Raw genomic sequence first — 17,336 nt, 5'->3', positions numbered from 1 at the left:
ATGTCCGGTCTAGTTGCTGTTAAATACAATAAGCAACCAACTAGGCTTCTATAATTAGACTCACTGACTTGCTCATGATCTCTTGACTTGACAGTTTCATTCCAATAGCCATAGGTATGTGTGTTAGCTTACAGTTCTCCACAGAGAACTTGCTTAAAATATTTGTAGCAAATGTTTTCTGTCCCAAGAAGATTCCACTTTGAGTTTGTTGCACCTCCATTCTAAGAAAGTAAGTCATCTGCCCCAGGTCAGACATTTCAAACATGTCATTCATTTTGGCCTTGAAATCAACCAATGTGAAATCAGCCAAAAGATCATCAACATAGAGGGACACAATGAGCTGTGTTTCATCTTGTACCTTCTTGGCATATAGAGTTGGCTCACTGATGTTTCTTTCGAATCCCAAACTAACCAAGTAGCTGTCAATCCTTGCATACCAGGTTTTAGGAGCTTGTTTTAGGCCATACAAGGCCTTTTTAAGCTTGTATACCACGTCCTCTTTGCCAGGCACAACAAAGCCTTGAGGTTGGTCAATGTAGATTTCTTCTTCAAGGAGGCCATTGTGAAATGCAGATTTTACATCCAGTTGATGAATGATCCATACCTCTGTGCAGCCAAAGCAACTAGCAACCTAATTATGTCTAGCCTGGCTACTAGTGCAAAAGTCTCCATGTAGTCCAGGCCATATCTTTGACTGAATCCCTTGAAACAAGTCTAGCTTTCAGCTTGTTCAAACTGCCATCAGCATTTTGTTTGGCTCTATAGACCCATTTGACATCAATGGTCTTTCTGTTAGTAGGATTTTCTACTAACTCCCATGTCTGATTCTTTTGAATCATTTTGATTTCATCAACCATGGCTTGCTTCCAACCTTCATGTGATTCAGCTTCCTCAAAACAGCTAGGTTATTCTTGTGCAACATGAGCCCTCTCATAAATCTCAGCCAGAGTCCTTGTACCCCTGATAGGTTCATCATCAATGTCCATATCAGGACCATTTTGATCAGATTCAAGCTGATCTGCCATGAATTCTTCCGAAATAGCCTCAGGTTCATTTGTTTCCCAGTTCTAGCATGCCTTTTCATCAAACATTACATCTCTACTTACATGGACTTTGTTTATTGAAGGATCTAGGATCCTATAGCCTTTCTTGACCATACTGTATCCCACCAAAATGCCAGCTTGAGACGTTTTGGACAGTTTGTCCTTTTTTACAGCTGGTATAAGGCTGTAGCATAGGCAACCAAACACTTTTAGTGAGCCAAAGATGGCTTGAACCCAAACCAGGCCTCGAATAGAGTTTTGTAAGCCAAAGCTTTAGTTGGAAGCCTGTTTTGAAGGTACATAGCATGTTAACTGCTTCAGCCCACATGGTCTTGGGCAACTTCTTCTGAAATAGGATACATCTAGCCATATCCATCAGACTCCTATTTTTCCTTTCACTCACCCCTTTTTGCTGAGGTGTATAAACATTGGTGAGCTAATGTTTGACACCAGCATCATTGCATAGGGCTTGGAACTGAGCTGAGGTATACTCAACTTCATTATCTGACCTGATGGTCTTTAATTTGCAACCTATTTCTCTTTTAGCTGTAGCTTTAAACTTTAAAAATACTTGAGCTACATCAGATTTGTGCTTCAAAAAGAAAATCCAACAATATCTGGTACTATCATCAATGAAAAGAATGAAGTACCTGTTGCCATTTAGTGACTCAGTCTTCATGGGACTACATACATCAGTGTGCACTAGCTCCAACTTGTTTGATGCCCTCTAGGTTGTGTTTGCAGGAAATGGGAGCCTGGCCTGCTTTCCCATCTGACAAACTTCACAAGCATCTTCATTTTGAACTGACTTGGTGAAGTATCTCCTTTTTGACCATTTGAGCCATGGACCTAAAGTTAGCATGACCAAGCCTTTGATGCCAAAGCTTGGATTCTTCTGTTGAGGCAACATATGCTGAGTGTGAGTCACTTAGCCAGTTGACTTCAAAGCATTTGTCAGTCATAGTGACTGTCATGAGGCTTGATCCATTTGGATCAGCAATATGGCACTCCTGGCCCTTGAACACAACTATGTAGTCTTTTTCAAGCAGTTGAGCAATACTGAGAAGGTTCCTATCAATCTCGGGTACCAGCAGCACATTTTTTATGATTTTGTCACCTGTGGAAGTGCATATTAGCACATCCCCTTTTCCTTCAGCTTTAATAAACTGACCATTCCCAACTTTTACTTTATTTTTGCAACTTCTGTCCAAAGTCTTAAAAATAGTTGCATCTGGTGACATGTGATTAGTGCAACCACTGTCCAACAGCCATCTTTTTGGGCCCTTGCTTTGACCAGATAAACATGACACAGCAAAGACCTTCTCTTCATGGTCACTACTGTCTTTAGCCACTCGAGCTTCCTCATTCTTATGTTGTGCTTGATTCTGCCCAGGTCTACCTTTTTCTTTGCAGACTCTTCTTGCAATGTTGACACAAAGCATCTAGTCTGAACCAGCATTTGGCCTCTGGATGACTAGGCCTTTTACAAAATCTGCAAAGTTGATCTCCTCTTCTTGCAGCATCAGCTTAGGCCTGCTTCTTCAGTTCTTCTTGCCTTTATAGGCTGAGGTGCTCAAGGTTGCTTTGGCCTTAGCTTGGAAAGCACCCTCATAGTGCTCTTCCATCTTGTTGGCTCTCCTTTGTTCCTGAGCATAGAGGGCATTAATGAGCTCAGTTAGGGAGATGCTTGCAAGGTCTCTCGAATCCTCCAGGGATGAGATTTTTGCCTCATATCTTTCAGGCAATATTGAGAGCACATTCTCCATGATCCTTGCCTCATTGAACTATTCTCCTAGCAACCTTATGTTGTTCACAACAGCCATGATTCTATCTTAGTACTGCTTCACTGTCTCTTCCTCCTTCATCTTCAAATTTTCAAAATCTCTCCTCAAGTTCAACAACTACTGCTGCCTTGTCCTTTCTATGCCTTGGAACCCCTCCTTAAGTTTGTCCCAAGCCTATTTTGGAGTCTCACAGGCCATGATTCTGGTAAAAATAACATCAAACACATAGTTCTGAATACAGGACATGGCCTTATGCCTTTTAGTCCTCTCATCTATGTATTGCCTGATTTGAGCCATTGTGGGATTGGCTCTGAATGGAGCTGGCTCAGCATCAGTGTTGACAACTTCCTACAGATCAAAGGCTTGCAGGTAAGTCCTCATCTTGACAACCCATATGTGGAACTCTTCACCATTAAAGACTGGTGGTGCTGTAGGAGAAAAGCCTGATGAAGCCATTCAGTTTAAGATTCAACTACAACAGCTCTTCTAAGATAAAAGCTCTGATACCAATTATTGGTGTTTGGAACAAAACAGCTTCTAAAAATTGAGTCTTGAGCAACAAGGCTCGTTGCTTGTGGAGGAAACAAACAAATTTTGCGAAGGAAAGCAAGAACAGAAAACAAAAGCAAAGAAAAATGGAGCATATGGAAAGAAAATCTGATAAATTTCATTCAAAAGGAACATTGGCATAATGCCATTACAAATACCAGACATAAGCTGGTCATTACAAGTCAAATTCACCTAAATATCTACCTAACTCTACTAAGACACATTGAAACTTGATAAATTAACTTGTACAACAAAAGAAAGCTGATTTTCAGCTCATTCTCCACCTAATTACATCAATCATCAATCAAACATAGTTCCAAATGAACTAGAATGCATTACATTAACTAAAGTAACAAAATAGAACAAAATGAACACAGCAGCACTTGTCTCGACAGCTTTTAGTCTTGGCACGAGCTGCTTAGTCTGTTGGCTGGTGCATGAACTGCATGGAAGGCCACATTCTATCATTATCCTTGTTCAATAATTTTGTTGGGAGAAGAGGTTTATTTATTTAAAATAGTTAGTATTGTAGTTTGCAAGAATCGAGAATTGTGATTTAGATGAGCAGGTAGTATAAAAGCTTCTTTTATCTGTGTTGATCTGTAGCCAATTTTAACAATACCAGTGTTGTAGTTGACTTATAAATGTTAGCAATCGAGATGTGGTCATGTTTCTGCTCTGTTTTGTTACAGTCTGTAAAGTTGAACAAATATAATAGGTTTATTTATCATCAGAGGAAAATCGCATTTTAGTTCTGGGTTTTTTGGTTTCCTTCTCGAAGGTTCAGGAATGGAAGGGATACAGAATCCTGACAATCATATGACATCAGCTGTTACTTTTGTGGAAGGGGGAATCCGGGATGCCTGTGATTATGCTTGCAGTATATGCCTTGAGGAGTTTTCCAAACGTGATCATTCAACAATAAGGCCTAAGATCACAAATTCATTTTTTACTAACCCCTTTTGTTTGGTGATGCATATTTCATGCACTATTTTCCTTGTCTTACTTTGCGTGGAAATATCTCAATATGAATTCCTTTCGACCTTTTGTTACCGGTGATTAATTGCAAGCATGAGTTTCACCTCCAATGCATTCTTGAATGGTATGTTTCATGTAAATCTCAAAATATTTATGCATTCACTCTATTAGAATTATTGCAGTTATTGTATATGTTTTTCTTGAAACTCCTTATTTTCACTTATGTTTTCCTTTCCCTTTATTTGATTCAGTACGCTTTTGTTATATATCAGAATTCCTTCTTTTCCTTACATTGACTGTCAATGAATTGTCTAAGAGATTGATCATAGCTCAGTGGGGGAGAGGAGATTGGAAGTGAACAAAGGGTAAGGAGTCATGTGTGACTGGAAAACAAAGAAAAGATCAACATCTAGAAAGGACATGGACCAATTATGCTTTATATACTGAACATTAAAAATCTGAATTTTATGTCTCAAGTTAGAATCTACTTGGAACTATTTGTATTAGACATAATTATATGGTATGATTTTGTGATTGTATGATGCTTTTGATTATGACATGATTTCGATGAATCTGATTTTGACATCACTATTGCATCATTCATAGTTCCATGTTTTTATTCCTTTGATGACAATAATGGTGGTTAAATTTGTCTAGTTATGTTCTGATAGTTACTAACTTACAAACTCATCTAATCCTTTTATATATATTCTAACTTTCATCCCTTCTTGTTAGTTTTACATAGCAGATACTATAACATGTACATTGGTTGATGAATATGTCTTGGTTCTTCTTTTGATCTTCTGGTTTTTGTTCAACTTCAAGCCATTAATATTTGATGTTTGCTTTTCTTCTTGGATAAAACTAGAGTGTTAAATACTTTGGTATATCTCTTGTATAACCACCAATGGAATGTCAATACCTATGTTTATAACAAATCAAGCACCAATTAAGAGTGGTGATAACTCCTTTGCTTTCGGAGGAATAATGAAACAGATTAGGTTTTATATTACTTAGCTAATTCATCCTCTTGTTTATTATCATTTACTGAGTGGCATGAATAATTTCCTTATTTGGAAACAATATTTTGGTATTTAAGTTGTATTTTGAAAGCATGCATTCATGAAAGGAAGTGATAATGGAACAAAGCTTAAATTTAACACTAGTAATTTTTTTTTTAGGTGCCAGAGAAGCTCGCAATGTCCAATGTGCTGGCAAGCCATTAGCTTGAAGGACCCTACAATGTTTTTCTTTTATACACATATTTTCACTTTATAATATTTTTTCATCGTAACATCCATGGAGTTACCTAATAATGTGCTCCAATGGGGGCAGTCAAGAATTGCTTCAAGTAGTCGAAAGAGAAAGGAGATTTAGGGTTACTCTGTCAAGAAATACCACAATATTTCACCATCCCACCCTTGATGATTTTGAATTGCAACATGTATGCTGCCTACAAGTGCTTCCTGGAATATTTGGTTTACTATTGTTGTAATAAACTTTTTGCCATTCATTCATCAAATGGGATTTGCACAATTTTTACATCATAATGCAGTTACCGATTGGTGTAAATTATCCTGAACTTGAGTAGCATATTATTCGGCACTTGGTTGCTGCTGCAGTGGGAAGGGCCCACTACACTAGTAGGAGGGATGGCAAGAGAAGACCATCAGCTCATAGTCATCCACGCTTCTTGGTATTTTCTGCTTATCCCGGTTCACAGCAATCTGGTTCTGGATCGTCATCTCTGACTCCAATAGCTGGGGAAACAGAAGCAGCTGCAACCACCGTTGCTAGTCCATCTACCCCACCATCGTCCAGAGGAGATGAGTTATCCCAACGGATATCACCACTTCCTTCTAGTCAAAATACATCTGCCTCAGGACCCACTGTCATTCCAGTGAATAGAGGAGGATTTTCCTTCAATAATCGGTATTTTATAACTTATTTTCATGTTTTTTCCTGCATTTTAATTTTAATACAGGTTACCTATCTAGTATTTCTTGTTTCTTTGCAGTAGTGCTTCCTAGTCATTTTTTAATTGTGCATGTATCATCTTGTTGATTATTTATCTTTGTCTATAGAAGCACTTCATGGAATTCCTCATCACCAAATCAAACACGAATATGACCATCAGAGTTTCAATCATTTTCAGAATCTTTGAAATCCAGAATTAATGCAGTGTCCTTGAGGTACAGTGGAAAAGTCGGCAATCCCTTGAACTTTGCATGCATCAATCAGTGGTCTTAGGACCACAAATCCGACGAGGAAAAATTTATTTTTATTATATTTTTATGGTCTAAAATTTTAAGGAATGATTCTGTGAAAATTTCGTTCAAAAATTTCGACGTTTGGGCACTCAATTTAATTAAAAAGACTAAATTGTAAAAATTGCAAAAGTTGAGTTCTACATGTTAGAGATGTCCAATTGTTATGAAATTTTAAATTAGAGGTCCTTAAATGGTAATTAGACCATTGGTTAATTTTTTGGACAAAAATGGACATGAAATAGGTGAAATAGAATATTTTTAAGTTACGGGCATTTTGGTTATTTAGTGATTAAAATGAATTAAAAACAAAACAAAAGCCAAAATTTCTTATCCATCTTCTTCCTTAGCTGAATTTTACATGAAGAAACCATGAATAGGGCTTTCGAAGCTTCCAAGCTCAATTGTAAGACCATTCTTGCCCCGTTTTTAATAATTTTTACGTTTTTGAAATCCTCGTAACAAGATCTACCTATTTCTACCATTTATTTTAGTTATGATGAAAGTCTAGGGTTTGACCCATGTTATAAATTTGTGCATTTTTATGTTTAATGGTAGATTATGCATGTTTATGGTTGGAGAAACAACTTTTGCTAAGTGATTTTCGATGAAAATGTTTAAAAGGACTAAATTGTAAAAGTTATAAAATATGTAGTAAAAGTTTGTTCTAGTGAAAATTTTGGGCTTTTACTGTTATGAAAATGGTTCGGCTAGGCTTAAAGTACAAAGAAATTGAATAAAAATCATTTTATGAGCTTAGGGGCAAAATGTAAATATGACAAATATTAGGGGCAAAAATGTAACTTTGCCATAATATGATTTTTGGGTCACAATGAATAATGTGACTAATAAATAAGCTAAATATGATATTTTAGATCAAGAAAAATGAGGTTTGGACCTAGAACGAGGGAAAAACGCGTAATTGACGGTTAGGTCTTTTTCACTATTTCTGATATCGAGGTAAGTTCATTTGCAAATAATGCAACATGTACCATACTTTATAATGTTTTAATATTGCATGTATGGTAAGTACATACATATTTAATATGATGTAGTATCATGTGTTTATTGCCTAAATTCTATCATGAATTATGCTTTGATTATTCCATGAATATGTGATTGCTGCTATGAGTATTGAGATCAACATTATGAGCAAGTCCAACAGAAATGGTTTATCGAATAATCCCGTTTGAACCTTAGGAATAGTTTAGATACAAATGACATGTCACTAGGAATTATGTGATCTGAAGTCATTGAGTTGTGGTCTGAGTTCATGATATATGTGACCTCTGAACTCATTGAGTTGTGGTCTGAGTTCATGATATATGTGACACATGTTTTGGCGCTCTAGGTACTAGTCTTGTATGTTCTACCGGTGGCTAGGTAGTCCGACATGTGTTACGGATACTTGACAGCTTGTGTGAGTAAACCCGTGAGTAGCTCGAAAGTGAGCAACATGTGATATGCGATATGAGGTAGCATTGGCTACTTTTGAGGCACTTAGGTACGAGATTCTAATGTATCCAATGGTATTCCAAGTGTTCAACGGAAAAATTATTGAGTAACTTGACGGAAATCCCGAGGGGTAAGTCAATGAGAAGAATAAGTATATGGTTATGATATGAGATAGTATAGGTACGTAATCAAAACTCATGAGCATTAAGCTTGGTATGTGGTAAGAATGAAAATGAATGAGTTATGTCTATGAGAATGATTTTCTATGATGACCTTGTGATTATAGGTTTATATTTATGACGCAACAATATATGGTGAATTCAATTGAGAATCATGTGTAAGGCTTTTAGGCCAAATTGAATTAAGACACGATGTGCTTATTCTTTTAATGTTGTGATTTAATGAATAATGAAATGAGAGAAAGACCGACATAAAAGACTAATAAAAATGGATATGAAAGTATGGATAGCTAAGAGTTTTGGACCATTGATGGATGTTAAGCTATATGAATTGGGAAATATGAATATACATAATTAATATGCACTTTTATTATGAATGCTGAAATGATTTGTCAAGTGTTGAAGTGTTTTAATATGAGAGTTTATGTTTACTTGACTAATGTCAAGATAGGACAAATTTATGTTTATAGATTAAAATATGAGCATTAAAATTGATTAATGTGTAACCATGAGAACATATTGATGAAATTGGTAAATGCATGTAAATGATTCGCTTATTATTTTCATACGGACTTACTAAGCTATATAGCTTACCCTTTTTTCTTTCCTACCTCTCATAGGTTTATTCAGCTAGCTCAGGCGTCGGAGATTCTATCACAGTATCAAGCTATCATGTTGGGTAAATGAACGCAAACCTTTGAGTCTATGGCATGTATAGGGACTTAGTCATTTTGTGTATGTGCCATTATGATATGGCCAAATGTATTGGCTTGTAATGAATAAGGATCTGATTTGGTATATAGCCATAGAAATTGGCTTATATTGGCTAATGGGTTGCAAGCATATTAATTACTCATATGCCCATGCCAATGTCATTGTGTGATGTGGTTTATAATGGTATGTTAATGAAAGTTAGTACAAGGGAATCATGAAAGTAAAATTAGTATTAAAACAGTTTTGGACAGCAGCAGTAGTACAACTTTGAAAAATCACCAAAAACTGTGGAAACCGAGTTAGAGGTTAAATAAAATATGAAATTAAAGCTTATTGAGTCTAGTTTTACATAGAAAAATAGTGTAAACAAAAAAATTTAATTTTCTGAGATATTTGAATTTTTGTGAGACAAGATCAAAATTATTTTGGGTTCCCCTTTTCTGACTTTGGAAAATCATTAAAAATAGTATAAAAATACTTGGGGTTTAAATTTATATTTTTAATTTTGTAATGAGTCTAATTTCAATATAAACAAATGGGAACATCATCCAAATCCTGTACTAAGAGATAATTAATCTTTAGTGAAGAAAGGTCGAAACTGTCAAATAGCAGAACAAGACAAATTTGAAGAATTATCTGTACTTATTGGCTAAACCATAAATTCTGAAAATTTTATGGTAGGAAGATATTTGAGTCTAGTTTGGAAAAATCAAGTGGATCTTAATTTAGAGTTCTGTAGCTCAAGATATAAATAATTTAGTGACTATGACTCAAGTGGACAATTTTGTTATGAACAGTAAATAATTATTTTGATATGTTTAAACCTTGATTGTGGTTGTGTTGGTAGCTTAATTGTGCCATGTTAAGTTCCATTGAAAGTGTGTATGTGAGTGTTCAAATGAGGGTGGAAAATGACTTGGTAAAAAGCATTTCCTTGGCCACATGGGCAGAGACACGGCCGTGTGTCTTAGCCGTTAGAAGGACACGACCCTGAGACATGGGCGTGTGACTTGGTCGTGTGACCCCAAATTTTGCATGACGTCATAAATAGAGAGTTGCACGGGCTGAGGACACGGGCGTGTCCCAAGCCATACGGGCCTGTGTATGACTACATGGCCTACCCACACGGGCGTGTGACTCCTTAAAGTATGAAAACTTTCTAAGTGTAGTAAAAGTTCCAAAAGTTTTTGGTTTAGTCTCGAACCACTCCCAACGTATGTTTTGGGCCTCGAGGTCCTATATAAGGGACGATATCCATATAATTAGATGAATTGATTTGGACCAAATTTTATGGCCTGATTTTGTATGAATGTTTATGTTTAAATCCAGTAATGCCTCGAACCCTGTCCCAGCATCGGATATGGTTAAGGGGTGTTACAACACAAGGGTCCTTGGGCTAATTTGTGAAAGTTGTGAGAATTTCGATTTTAGGGATTTAATTGAATAAAAGGTAAAAGTTCAGGGTAAATGTGTAAAATAACATTAGAGATCTAGTTACATGAATTTAATTATTTTAAAATCTTTGAATTGGTTAATTTAATTAATTATTATATTTTGACCAAGAAACAAGTTCATCGGGCATTAAACAGGGAAAAGAGAAGGTTGTCGAGTAGGCGTCGTCGCATATCAGTAGCTATCGGATCTCGATAAGTTCGTATTATATATAATATGTTATGTTAAATTTCTTGATAATTTTTTTACTCTAATAGTTGTAATGTTCGTAATTATTGAATGTTGATTGATGAAAATTACTAATGAAATTGAGTTGTATTAGAGATAGTGCATAGGGCCTTGAGTCTAGCAGGCTTTGTGCGATGTATCGTATCAGGCTTTGAGCCTAGAGGGATTCATGCTGGTGTATAGTATAAGGCCTTGAGATTAGAAGGCTCCGTTTTGGTGTATTGTATCAAGTAACTTGTACGAAAAATACTATTTCAAGTTTACCATAAGTTTAAAAATGTTCTCGGGTCATATAATCTTATATATGGAGTATTAGTTCAAGATTTGTGGTTTTAATGATGTGGATGTTATAAATTGAACTGTTTCAATAGTTGAGATAGATAAATTATGATCGTTGATCTCATTATGCATTCTTATATCATTGTGTTTAAATTACTGAGTATAACAAGTTAATTTCATGAACTTACTAAGATTAATTTGAGCTTTGTTTGATTTAAATTTTGTAGTTTTGTTGGAATCGTAACGTGATTGGATCAACTCAAGAGATCAAACACTATCCGCTATATTTTCGATAGTCATTTAGTTAATTTTAGGTCTATTTGAAGTGGCATGTGACAAGGTATCATCGTATATATATCTATCCCTATAGGTCTTAGTTGATAAATAACTTTTTTTGAAATACTAGCTTGTAAATGTTATTTTGAGTATTTTGTTGTCATGGTTGGTATTTTGTGGTAGTTATAAGTGATAACTTTGAGTGTTACATTGAAATGGATATGGTCAATATATGTGTATGAATATGAATGTGATGTTTGTTAGAATAGATGAAAAGGATTTGGTATGTTTGATTTATGCTTAGTGAGTGAACTTGAAATGTTGTATTGGATCAAATTTGATGTATGAATTGTGGTGCATATTGATGGCATATTGGTTAGACATAGGATTGATGGTTTTTGGTATGTTTTGATGTTTTTGAATGTGTCTTAATCATGTGAAAGTGTCTTTCATTGGTTTGGATTGGTGCCCAAGAAATTGGCTTTGAATTAGCTTGCATTAGGGGTAATTTATGAAGCACATGGCCTGGGACACAGGCTGTCACACAACCGTGTGTCACATATGACCACACCACATGGCTATGTGCTGTTTAAAATTTGAGTGTAGGATGAACCATACGGTCACAGAGTGATACACGGCCTAGTGACATCACCGTGTGACCCAACTTCAAATGCATACACGGTCTGGCACACGGCTTGCGACACAGCTTTGTGACCCTATTTCGAATACCCATACGGGCTGACATATAGGCTAAGGCATGACTGTGTGTCCCATACTTTGAATTGTAGCGATCAGCCACACAACCATGTTTTCAAGCTACATGGCCTAGTCAATGTCACACGGCTTGGGCACATGGCCAGGTGATCCCTGATTTCAAATTTTTTCAATTTTTCTGAAATTTTTGTTTTGTTTCAGAATGATCCTTGAACATTTTGAAGCTAGTTTTAGGGCCTCATAGGCTCGGTTTAAGGCTCGTAGTGTTTTTTTATTTAAATAAAATGTGTTTTTGAAAGTTATTGCTAATTTGAATAATTGTTTTGTTTCAAGTTAAATGTTTCAAATTGTACCGTGACACTTCTTAACCCTAATCTAGTGACAGATACGGGTTAAGGGTATTACATGATTAGTTTATATTCATTTTTAAATTGATTTTAGAGTTTCGAATGCTCGATTTAAGTCTCGTTTTTGAATGTATGCTATAAATGATGATTTTTTTATTAATTTATGATATTTAAATTAATCTTTAAATTGTGTTACTATATTATCGATCTTGTTAACTGTTGTAATATCCCATAACCTTAATCTAGCAACGAAGATCGATTAGGGGTATTACAAAGGAGGCACCATTAAGGACTTTGCCTAAGGGTTGAATATATTGTAACTAAATAGTTTCCGTTAGAGTTCAAAGATGAGACAATGAAATTTTATTTCAATTTATTGTCTTTGTTATAAAGGTTTTTTTTTTAAATAAATAGGTAATACAATTTTATTTTTAAAATAGTGAGATCTAAACTTGTACCTCAACCCGGTTCAGTTGTGATACTCTCTATACCCGGATTCGGTAATGAGTTTGGGTAAGGCTATTACAACTAGTCTCAACATGTCACTTGTTGAGAATGTACTATGATAACTCATTTATGGTACATGATATGGTAGGTTTTGAGTTGATGGTTATACACTCAAGATCTTTTAATTAACTTCCTACAAAGCTTTACTTAAGTTAGAATGATGGCCAAACATTAAATGATTATTAGTATGTGTAAATGTCTATGAAATTAGGTTTATGTACTAATTGGATGGAAATCCATGTTCTTACTAGTTGATTAAGATTACCCCACAATAACTTGATTCAATAGGTGTAGGAACTATCGTTGCAATAGCTTACAAATATTTTTAAGGTTTATTGTAAGACGCATGCATTATCTTAATGCATATTGTAAGTTGCAAAATGTTTTCAAAATATTTGTTTAATACAAAAATATTAATGAATGAATATTTTATTTTCAAATCGAAATGACACCTACTCCATTATTAAATATACTCACTGAGAATAAATTGAACGAATATAACTATAAGGAATGGAAAAGGAACCTCATGATTGTCTTGAGTTGTGAAAAATTAAAAAACTCCTTAATTGTCCTGAGCTGTTTGGATGCGTAAGCCACCACTTTACCCTATTGCATCAACACACAACCCAAACCTCTGTGAGATGCATCACTATCCATGAATGCAACTGGAGCATTCGTCAACTCGAATGGCATGGGAAGGAACTCGTAATGCCTATAACGAGTCCTAAAAGCAGTCTTACGCACATCAACCTCCTTTACTTTCAACTAATGATACCCAGAAAGATCAATATTCAAGAACACTAATGCCCCACAGAATTGTTCAAACAGATCAGCAATCTTCAGAAGTGGGTACTTATTCTTTACCGTCAATTTATTCATTTGCCGGTAATCCACACACATTCTCATCATCTCATCTTTTTTTTAACAAAAAGAATTGGTGCTCCCATAGAGACACACTAGGTCTAATGGACCCCATTGAGAAGTTCCTGAAGCTACACTTTCAACTCCTTCAGTGTCATACAGTAAAGAGCCATGGACACTAGAGCTGTCCCAGGCAATACCTCAATTATCAACTCAACCTTTCTATCTGGTGATAATCCTAAAAATTTCTCAAGAATGATGTCTAAAAATTCTTTAACTCTCTAAATACTCTTAACAAAAGACCCAATAATACTCGTATCATGCACATATGCCAGAAAAGCTTCACACCCTTTTCAGAATAACTTTTCAACTTCCAGAGTGGAGATTAAATTAGAGAGGTAATCTCGACCCTCACCAACCATTACAGTCTTCACATCATCCTCAGCTTTCATAGTTACACTTTTAGTCGCACAATCCAAACTGACTCGATGCTCCACAAGCCAGTCCATACTCTGAATCAGATCAAACTCCTTGAATGGTAACTCCATCAAATTAGATCAAAACATAACACCTTGGATCTCTAATGAACACCTCCTAAACACCTTACTAACTTGTACATACTGACCCAGTGAACTAATTACAAAAATACCACTATAAGTATCATCAATAGGAATCCCTAAATTACTAGAAATCCCACTAGCTATGTATGAATACGTGGAACAAACATTAATCAATGCAAAATAAGCGAGAGATTGGATAGTGAATTACCGACTATCATGTCAGCCACATCTCTGTCCTCGTGATGCCTTGCCATAAACACCAATGCAGGCTGTCTAGCCTCAGTCTGATTAGCACCTCTGCCCGATGCTCTTTGCCCTTAACCCAAACCATTACCACCCTTATCCTGGCCACAGCCTCTAGGTGGCTGCTAAAATGGTCTATGTGGCTGAACCAAACTTGGAGCTGGAGCTTGCACCTGATTGACCCGATAAGGACAGTCCTTAATGTGGTGTTCCATAGACTCGTATCTAAGACAAGCTCCCAACCTTCTGCAACAGTCGTTCGGATGGTGATTACCACAACCGCACATATTTGAATCCCCACAATAGTAACTAGTACCTCAATTTGACTTCTTTCTTAGACCGTTGAGTAGAACTAGAAGGACTTGAATCCCTCTTATTTTTATTTTGACCCTTCTCATTATCTCTCCTTTTGCGCTCAACTCGCTTAATTTCCATGGTGATCTTGGTCTTCTTTACTAGTGTTTTGAAGAATTCCTCTTGTTGCAGAGTCAGTAACACCTTCAGATCATAGCAAAGTCCGTTCTCAAAATAGACAGTCTTATAATATTTTGTTTCTACTAGACTCTGAGCATATGTGCTCAGCCTCTGAAATTCGGCCTCATACTCAGTCACAGTCCTATCACCCTGAGTAAGCTTGATAAACTCTAACCTCTGAGCCTCAATATACCTAACCCCCACATACTTTTCTAGAAGCCACTTTGAAAGAAAACCCAAGTCACTGGCTTAGGATAGGTGCCTCACTCAACCAATTGCCACCATTGATGCACTTCATTGCGAAACAAGGATACTGCACCCTTCAGTTTCTGCTCGGGGGTGTAGTCCAAATCACTGATTATTCTCTTGGTGGCCTCCAACTAGTACTCAGCCACTGTTAGGGTAATCCCAACAACACCCCTAAATAGCTCAACTCAATTCGACTGGAGTCGTTCAGTTATTGACCCTTGGCTCCCAAATCCAGTTTGGGCCCTAGCAACCCTCTCAAGCACCCCAACAGTCTGAGCTTGAGACTCAGTCTTAACAATATGTTCCCAACAGTCTCACTCATATCTAAATTAGGCATGCTACCCATCGAAGATGGCTTAGCTCAAGCCTTTCTTCAGCGTCCTCTACGATCATGGGTACCACGTCTACAGGTTCCACATGTACTCATTATGCTAAGTTATCTACAATTCAGAATTTTATGTATTAGCTTAGGTTTATTATTGAAAACCCTAATTCTATAGTTTTATCAAAAGTTTTTACAGAGTTATCACAATCTTTGGTTAAAACAGAGCAATTCTAGCAATATAGTGTTTTATTAGACTATAAAGTATAGCTAAGGCAGAAGTACTTACAAGATTGACGCCGGTGACTCGAATTCACTTTTTACAGATTAAATTATCAAAATTAATAAAAATATAATTTATTTAAAACAATTTCGGTAAAAACTTTGAAACCAAAAATCACAACCCAAGTTTTGAAATGAGAGATTACATACGTTCGTTTTAAAACCAGAGATTAGAACTAGAATAGTAACATGAAACAAAACTTGATAGTGATATTTTCCATTTTTTTAAGGAAGGACACCGTTTTAAGTTAATTCATTTTAATTACAGAAAAGCACTCAAGATCACTTAGTTTTGGAGCAGAATTCTTTAAGTTATACCGAGTATTGATAGTTATGGTTTGATTTGAAATTCAACGAATTGTAGTTGAAATAAAATAGTTTCAAAAATAAAAAATAAAACTCAAAAAAAATAACAATCCCCAAGAGTCCAAAACAGTCCAATTAAAAATAAAACTTTACTTAACCAAATTATAGAATAGAAATTTTAATTCGAGCTCCTGCTACGCCAACCCGTCCTAAGTTTGTTGGTTACCTGATAGGAAAGCAAACATCCTAAACAACATATCAAATACAGAACTAGATGTATTTTCATAATCAGATACATATTCAAACGAATATTTAGATCCTACCTTCATTCGCTACACACCATCTCCGCCCATCCCTACTCACCAAATAGGGTATTAAATAGCCATCAAACCCCACACACCTACAAGTGAGCGTATGTCACTTTTCAGAGTAATGTAGTGAAGCTGCCAGATATAATATGTGGTAAACCACCAAATTTAGATAAATGTGGTCAAGCCACCAGATAAGGTAGATTATTAAACTACCATCACTTCATCAAACATATTCCCACCCCAATGCTCATGTAGATACTAACTGATAACAAATGCACATTTTTCATGCATGCTTCTCGTATATGACATGCTATCAAAATTATTAGAATACAAATCATATATAAATTTCACATACCATATCCACATTACATACAGTAGCATACTATCAGATATCATGTTTTCATGTCCTATTTATATAGTATGGACCTTATGGAGTGGCTAAATACGAATCACACTACAATACGATCCTAAGCAAAATTTACAGGAAATTGGCCCATGCCCGTTTGGTCTATACAGCCTAATGCACAGCCCAACACATGCCCGTGTGGCCCACATAGCCCATCTTACTCAGACTATGTTGCCTACATGGTCTAGCAGATGGCTTGGCACATAGTTGTGTGGCGTCAATAGTCCACTTTTCGGCAACATGTCATTCGTTGTTTTTTGGGTTTTTCGTTACATACCTAAGCGTTTTTGATAAACAATGATCCCGTACACTTCCAAACCCTAAAACCATCATTCAAGTCAAACTATTTAGAAACATTATGCGAAACTTAATAAAAAATTCAACCAAAAACGCCAACATTTGGCCCCCAAAAAGGCATTTGGACACTTACCCTTATCGAAGCGAATAATCCTAAGACTCAATCCAACACCGAAGAAGGATATCGTGCCTCACAAAAATCTCCTAACATAAGTTCAAAGTAAAACGAGTTAACCCATCAAAGAACACAATG

The 17,336-nt window shown here is 36.0% G+C and overlaps 1 pseudogene; it reads left to right on the top strand.

Moving 5' to 3' along the window:
* Nucleotides 1-3,079: 3,079 nt before the first annotated feature.
* On the top strand, nucleotides 3,080-6,604 carry LOC108465778 (E3 ubiquitin-protein ligase RHF2A-like; annotated as a pseudogene).
* Nucleotides 6,605-17,336: the final 10,732 nt, after the last annotated feature.

Source organism: Gossypium arboreum, chromosome 4 (assembly GCF_025698485.1).
Source record: "Gossypium arboreum isolate Shixiya-1 chromosome 4, ASM2569848v2, whole genome shotgun sequence".
Classification (NCBI taxonomy): Eukaryota; Viridiplantae; Streptophyta; class Magnoliopsida; order Malvales; family Malvaceae; genus Gossypium; species Gossypium arboreum.
Note: the sequence above shows the minus strand (reverse complement) of the source record. Positions and strands in the feature narration are given on the sequence as shown.